This window comes from Lepidochelys olivacea (assembly GCF_965140295.1).
Source record: "Lepidochelys olivacea isolate rLepOli2 genome assembly, chromosome: 8".
NCBI classification, from domain to species: Eukaryota; Metazoa; Chordata; order Testudines; family Cheloniidae; genus Lepidochelys; species Lepidochelys olivacea.
The window spans coordinates 86,990,297-86,998,976 of record NC_140418.1 but is presented as its reverse complement, the minus strand read 5'-3'; positions in this window follow the sequence as shown (position 1 = coordinate 86,998,976).

Here is an 8,680-nt window from a genome sequence, read left to right as displayed (position 1 = left end):
TGGCCAACCTGAGTCTAAGAAGGAGCCAGAATTTATCAATGTACACTGCCAAAGAGCCACAGTAACAGGTCAGCAACCCCTGATCAGCTCCTCCCCTGCTCTGAGCACCTTCGCCCACCGGCAGCTCCACCACTCAGCACCTCCCCATCATCTGTTTCATGGAGTGCAGTAGGCTGGGGAAGGGGAAGGAGCGAGGGCACCTTGTCCTCTCTTGGGCAGGATGGAGTGGGGGCAGGCGTGTAGCAGAGCCAGAGGCTGAGCACATTGGAAAGTTGGCACCAGTAGCTCCAGCCCCAGAGTCAGTGCCTATACAAGGAGCCGCATACTAACTTCTGAGGAGCCACAGGCTGGCCACCCCTGTAATAGACTATTGGAGTTGTTTTGGCACAGGACAAACAAAATGAGCTATCAGCTTTCTCTTTAGAAATCAAAATTTGCCAGATATTAATTCATAATATTTATGCTGCTCCTTTCATATCAGGTTAAGGAGGAATAGAGCAAAACTAAAAACAGGGTGAGGCACAGTTTTTAAAATGTTGTGGTAGTGGAGGAAAAAAATTTTTTGGTGCGGGAACTTCATCCCCCCTCCCCAGCCTTTGAGGCCACTTTATCATTTCTTCAGGTAAAAATCCATTTTAGCCAAACAATGGAAGTCTTAGTTTTAAGTAACTAACATTGCAGGATATTGTTTTGTTACTGGAGTTATTTTATTCAGGTGTGGCACTTTTGAATAGACGAATAATAAATCTGGGGGAAAAGTAGTCCTACAGAGTGAGTTTAAGGTATCTATTCTGCCATCTTAGGGAAGTTTGATTAGTTTTTCACTTTTGTATAAATGAAAACCTGCCATCCGGGTCCAGCTTACAGGTTTAGTGCGCCATCTTAGGGGACATAATTGCTAAAGTTCAGGTATCCTCACTGGCAGATAATACTTTATCATTCAAAGAGATAAATTCAGGTTTCATTAAAAAAAAACAAAAAAACACAAACAAACCCAAATTTAACAGAAATATTTTCATGAAAAAATGTTGAATGCAACAAACCTGTTTGTAACACAAACATTTCAGTATTCTACTAGTGACTGAGAACCAGAAAGTGGAACTGAAGATAACACAACCAGTTCTAACACACCTGCATCCAACAATCTCAAATAGGCTTTACGATCATTACATCTGAGGCTTTTTAAAGCTGCCTAATGGGTTTAGACACCCAATTCACATTAAAATTGGACATCCAAATCATTAGGCAGCTTTGAAAGTCTCAGCTAAGTACACACATCTCACTGCACCCATGTGAGAGTATCTATCTAACTTATATGGCCCCAATAACCACAGTATCTGAGTCTCACCATTTTTGATGTACATTCCCCACATCATCTGTGTGAGGTAGGGCAGAGCTATTCTTCTCATGTAGAGATGGGGTATTGTGGCCCAGAGAGATTAAGGCCAAGACCCAAATAGGTCCTAACTCCCATGACTTTCAATGGAAATTAGGAGCCTAACTATCTTTGAGGAGCTAGGCCTAAGTGACTGGCCCAATGTCACATAGGAAAGTCTGTGGTAGAGCTGGGACTTGAACCTAGGTGTCCTAAGGCTTAGCTTGTGTCCTAACCACTGGACCACCTGTCCTCTCTTGTATTAGCTCCCTTTTACAAGTGAAAACAATGAGGAGTACTTGTGGCACCTTAGAGACTAACAAATTTATTTGAGCATAAGCTTTTGTGGGCTAAAACCCACTTCATCAGATGCATGGAATGGAAAATGCAGTAGGCAGGTATAAATACACAGCACATGAAAAGATGGGAGTTGCTTTACCAAGTTGGGGGGTCAGTGCTAATGAGATAATTCAATTAAAGTGGAAGTGGGCTATGCTCGACTGAGTTCAGGGAGGTCAGGGAACTTGCCCATGATCGCAAACACGTCTGTTAACAGCAACAGGATTACTGCACCACACGTGTCTCCTGTTTCCCAGTCCTCTTCTTGATCTAAGTTGTGAGAAAGAGGCTGAAATCAACTTGATTATTTTCATTGTTGTAGCTGATAAGTACAAAAGATAGAAAACAGTCTAAATGAAGAACACTAAATTAGCTTAACTCAGCCACTTGCAGCACAATCCCTGTGGAAGGGGTGGGGGTGGTCATCAGCACTGAGTGCTGCTATTTGGCCAAACTTTTTGGTATAGACAATTCCATGGTGTATGCCATTGTGTTAGATGTCTGCACAGCGATACAGCAACTCCTACTGCCCTGCATAAATATTGCAGCAAATGTGCATGAGCTCATGGAAGCCTAAGGTGGGAAAGGGTACATGACTGCACCGTAATTCAGATTCTAAAGACCAGGAGTGACAGTTCTGCTCAGCTGAGTGACAAGTCTGACCTCCTAGATGACACAGGTCATAATAATGACCCCCCATTTCCTTTCCCAAGCCCTCACCCCCTGCAATCTCATTTCTGCTGAGTTCAAATGCTGACTGCTTTTTTATTTTACTTTGTTGCTAAAGTAGTACAGGGAATTGCATTTGTCCGAAACAACAGCACCATCCAGTGATTTGTTGTGTTAATAACTTGGTATTTTTCACTCATACAGTATTTCAGAGACTATTTAAATCAGCTTTCTTCATGAAAGGTGCCAGCTGATATCTGGCTGGAAGTGAAATTATTTGCATAAGAAATGTCCTAAATGCTAATTTTTGGCACTACATGCTATTTGTGCTTCATAGATTTATCTGTATATGAGTATTCAGCTCTGCCTTTATTTTTAGTGGAATAGCTATTTTATGCACATCAATCAATCTTAATGGTGTTGGAGATTTGACTCAACAGTTCTAGTCATGAGAATGTGAGCAAGATTTCTGTATTTATTGAACCCTGGCACATGTGGTTAATTACATAATGCAGTAGATAGAAATTGTCTTGAGCTTTTCTTGTTTTTTTCTTCGGTGACTTAAAGGCTCACAAAAAAGGTGAGTACCGGCACCACAGAGATTACAGCCCTCTGTGTAAATTTCTCCATGGGTTGTATTTAGCCTCCTTGCACATTTAGCCCCTTGGCACTGTACTGAGACCACCAGCAAGCCTGGTTACTAATATGGTAGTTTTCAGATGGGGATGCTTACCCCTTAGCAATTGAACCCTCATCTAACTCATCTCTCATAGGTCAACCAACCATCAGATGTCAATTACTTCAACTTTCTCCTGACCTAGGCTAGATTCATGTTGTTACTGACAGGCACAAAGATCTGTGCCCCACTGCCAGTTCCTGAGATACTCTGCTGCCACCATCAGTTGCAAGGCTCTTTTCTCCCAGACTGCTACACAGTTAGGTCAGATCTCCTCTACTATGTCAACACTCCTAAATGCCTGCAGTCTCCCTCACCTCACAACAACTACTTTGCTGTTCTCAGTTACTCTCCTTTGGCCAATCCTAGCCCCCTTGATGTAGTAGTTTCCAATAAATAAACGGAACATACAGGATGATATGTCACAGCCTGTCCTCTTCAGTTCAGCAACAAGACATTAGAGATGCCCTGGGTCAGGCCTCCTATTTCATGTTAACATTAATGGGTGTTTCACAACCAAATTAACATACATACATTGTTAAAAATATAGCCGAGAACGTTCTCTCCGCTTTCTCAAGCCCTAGCACATTGCTGCTAGAAAAGCAATGTTGAGTCCACTCTTTTGTTCTCAAGAATAAGGCCCTACACTAATTCTGAAGACCCAAAACAAGAGAATGATTACATATTGCATGTGTTAAGGGACTGCTAGGCAGCGCTTAGAAAAATCTTTAGAACATTATACCAAGCAAGGATTTTTGCCCAAATTTAGCTAGGAAGCTACAAGAATCCTCTGTCAGCCATTGTTTAAGGTAATTTAAAGGGGAGGGAGCGATGGGCTTGTATCTTGTAAAGGTGGTTTTATTTTTTTTTTAAACTCTTCATTTTGTACATTATCAAGAGTCTCAACTATTGTTTTTTTTCTTATTTTGCTGGAGGTTTCTGGTGGAGGAACTAGAGATGAGGATTTGAAGCTCCCTTGTCTCTTAAAAGAAGGGGCAGAGGTGTTCAATCTTTACAGCTGGTATTCTCACTGTTTCGAAGGCATTTGAATTAAATGGTTTTTAATCCCAATAGCTGAAAATAGTCCAGATAAAAGCCACTTCTTTCCTCAGTCGGCCTCGGTGATATCACAAGTTCTCCAAAATAGTTCAAAAAGTGTACCAAAGACATTAAAGTTCTCTTCTTTTACAATGCTGTCACCGACAGTAAAAAGATAATAGATAAAAACAATTCATTTCAGGAATTCCAAAGCTCTTAAGTGACAGAGCACTGTAGTCCAATTTTATGAAATTTTTTTTTTTTTTTTTTTTTAAGTTTTAGATCATTAAAAAAGTGTCCTGCTCTCAACCTCCCTCCCTCTGTTGCTTTCTTTTAAAACCAGAAGCTCAGATTTCGGACAGATTGATATTTTAAAATCTCTAGGAGAGAAGCAGGGGATCAAGACTGTGACAAATGGCAGAGACACTGATGTATTGTATTATCCACTGTTGACACTGAAGTGGATGATAGGCAGGCCCAAGAGGGCTAACTGAGCAACATACCAAACAGATGGACTAGTCTGTAACTGCTGATGAGGCACAGACTGAAATTTTGCTGTGGGGATGGCAACTGAGCTCTTCAATCAATCATATTGTGTGGCAGGATATAGGTCTATTCATTCTGTAGAAAAGGGGAGAGGAATGATAGTAGGACTATGAGAAGACACACCACTTCCTAGATCAACGGGAAATTGAAGTGTTTTACAAAATGTAACACGTACCATTTCATAAGTTTCCATTCAGAGCTTTCCCTTCACATGGTAAAATTTCCCTATAGCAATAGGTGCAATATGGGTTTAAAAATTAAATAAAAAACCTTTTCAGTAGTTTTGCATATGTTGTGATTACACATTTCGCATATTCCTGCCATGACATAAACATGCATAAGTATAACCCCGTGGTCAGTGCATATTACGTGGCATCCTCTGTGCCTGATCCACAGAGGACATGTCTGTAATAGCCTGGCTATTTACCTCAAAATGTAAAAAATCATGTTTATGTGGTGTAAGTTTCACACACAGTCCAGGCAGGGATGGAAACGTGTCCCAAATTATTAGACACACTAATGCTAATCCTGCCTGCTCCAAGTTAGTACAATGCTAATTATTTAAGTTGAACGGACTTAAGTTATTATGTTTTTCCTGAAAGAGAAAGACACATACCTAACATAAGCAATTCCTTGATCTTTTGTCACCCTCACCTCTTGCAGAAGAAACAAATCACTGAATTTCGGTCTCGGGCAAGTAAATCTATTTACTTTTAAAATGTACTACTTTGCAATTTGAAGGCTACATATGTATTCTGTTAATGATTTAGGATTTCAACCCATCCTCTTCCCAACTATTTATTTAAAAAGCAATTCAGCTGATCTTAAAAAAAAAAAAAAAAATCAGTTACTCTTCATCTTTTACATTCATGGTTTGCATTTTCCATTTTCACTCAGTTTGGATAATGAAACTAGACTGGTCTGTTTTTATTCAGTTTTACTTTATGGTTTTGAAAGACCGCTTCATGTATTTCCATGAAGACGTTTCTTTTATTCCAAACCAGACCAATTTCCCTTCATCTGGGCTAATATAAGGGCTTGGCTACACTTGCAAGTTAGAGCGCATTAAAGCAGCCTCAGGCGCCCTAACTCACGACCCGTCCACACTGACAAGGCACTTAAAGCGCCTGGACTCTGCAGCAGGAGCGCTCCTGGTAATCCACCTCCACGCTGCGCCTTGGCTGAAACGCCCCAGGGTCACTGTGAACCAGGTGTTGCATTACTGCGCAATTATCGGCCTCCGGAAACATCCATAATCCCCTTAAGTCAAGTGGCCACTCTTGTCATTGTTTTGGAATCGGCTGTAGAATGCGGCTATGTCCTTTCAAAGCTCCGTTTTTGACAGCCAGCATGCTTATCTGCTCCAGGACAAAGCAACCATTAGTGTGGAATGATGCTTGCTGTGAGTGTGAGAGACAGATGGGAGGGGGAGCAGGGTCTGTCTGAACTTACAAGACAGCAAGCTAACACGCTCTTAGTTCCCCAAAACCCCACTCTCTCTCTCCCCACATACCAACACACTCCCTATCACACTCCACCCCCAACCCCCCATTTGAAAAGCACGTTGCAACCACTTGCACATTGGGATAGCTACCACAATGCACTGCTCTCTGTGGCGTTGCAAGAGCTGCTAATGTGGCCACGCCAGTGCGTTTGCAGCTGACAGTGTAAACACTCGGCAGCATTTTCCCTGCTGCGGCCTCCAAAGGCTGGTTTAACTCCCAGCGCTCTACATCTGCAAGTGTAGCCATGCCCTAAGTTTTCCAGGTTTAAAAGAGGTCTGTAGGAACTCCCAACATTTACTCTATAGCTGTTATTTATAATCTAATTATAAAGGTCTTTACTTAGGACATGTGCAAGGCCAAGCAGAAGGCCATGGAACAATATTTTACTGTAGTCAAATTATAACATTAGGCTATGGAAGTTAATTTCTTTTTCCTGAAACAAGCCCTAAGATTAATCTATGTTTTACACAAAGCAGGCCTGATTCTGATCTACTGCCCAGGTTTTTTTTTTTTTATTTAATAAGAATGGATATTGCTTGTACTTTATGAGACATGCTGGGATTGGATTAACTGCTTTTGCTTTTAAGTTGCTAGTTCTTCTTACATCACAGATATTTTAAACAGAGTAAAAAGACTTAGCGTTGCGGAAAGTTTAAAGAGAGCCAACAGATAGAAAGATTTGTTCTACATGTCTAAACAAACACTCATTGTATAATTGACTCACAGGCTTTATTTACATTTGTCTGCAGAATCATTTCTTCATGAAATGACCTAGTACATTTTATATAAGCCAAATGAAACCATAATTTTCCTCAGAGTTATCTGTAGCTTACCATTTGCTAAATTTAAAAACTTTTATCTAAGTACAGCAACAATTTTAATACAAAGCACAAGAATAAACCAAAAGGTAACATATAGCTTCTAATAGATCTGATTTTTACAATTTAGTAGGTAGACTTTCCTGAAGTCAGAGGCACAGTTAAAAGAGACTAACTGTTCTTGTGCAATCTAAACTACACTTAGCAAGGAAATATAAAAGAAAACAATAAAGTAGTAGTTGCAGGGCAATTTTTTCTGCAAAAAGATTATCAAAATATTTCTACAACAAAAACATTTTGCTCTGTCAAATCAGTCCAAAAGAAACTTAAAAAGTCATTTTTTTAAAAAAGGAAAGCAGAATGTAATTTTGCTCCGTTTGTCTTTGTGAAGTTCATTTTACAAAAGCAACTGTCAAAGATGTTGAAAGTTTTACTACTCAAATAATTACAGATATATTGCTTTTTTGTTTTAAAAAACATTATTTTCCCTTAACATACTTACCTTATGATGCCACTGAAGATAACTGTTAACACAAATTTTTCTTAACCGAACAGAGCTCAAGAGTGACCAGGCTTTAATGTGATATTGCTAGTAAAACAAATTTCATAAAGCATTTTAAGCCATAAATTTTATAAAGTTTCGGGGGACAGTGATGATCTTTGATCACATTTATTTAGAAGCACAGATTTATCTGTATTTCAGGAGAACATCTTATGCAGTTTATCTACCACAAGTAAAATTTAGTGTGGAAAAAAATAGCTCTCTCCAGCCCAAATTCATCTTTGACTGGTGGCTTGCAGAGGCTACAACCTTGTACTGTAATTCCAAATAAACTAGTTTCATAAAGTCCCCCATCACTTCAAAAGTAGCTACATAATGTTGATTTCAGCATTATAAGTCCATACAAGACTGTCCCCTTTCTAAGAGAGGATCACAGACTTCATACACATGGAAATTAAATTGCACTCAGCAACCTACTGCAGAAAGCAAGCTTTTCCTTGGCTGAGACAGGATCAAATAGGCTGAATCTCCACAGAGACTTACAGCTTTGAGACAGACCTCAGCTATGGAGAAGAGAGTGCTTAATGATCCAAAAAGGCTTCAAGCTGGGAGAGGGGAAGTCTCACGCACCCATTACAGAACTTAGTACTGGGTGCGGGAATCGGGCGTCTGCACTAAATGTCAGTGAGAGAACTGCCACTCATCACAACTTTTGTTTAAATACAGAAAAATTGGAAGCCTGGCCTAAAACCTCCCCCTATGGGATACTTAAGCCTTAGAATTGTATTAATGTCCTCTGGTCCTATCAAAAGTGCATCAAAGAAGCTCAGGAGCTGTTATGTGCAGGGAACTCTCTTTTGGAGGGTGGGACTACACATATCAACCTGTCTCCATTCACAGCAGTAAATAATGTAATGGGTTGGAGCCGTAAAAATTAAAAAACAAACCATTTGGTAGTACTAAAATAAGTGGGCCCAATTATACATTGTTTAACAATACAAATATGCAACATCTGAGGAGATAAATGGAATAATGAAAAGTACACACCTACTCTGGAGAATTTATGGCTTAAAATGCTACCTTACTTTTTGTTTAATGAATGAACAAAGCTGCAGTTTCCCAGAAAGCAAGGACGAACATGCACTTCTACTAGCAGATTTTGCACTTCTGACCAAATAAGACACCAAGTTCTTAAAAATATGCCTCATGCAC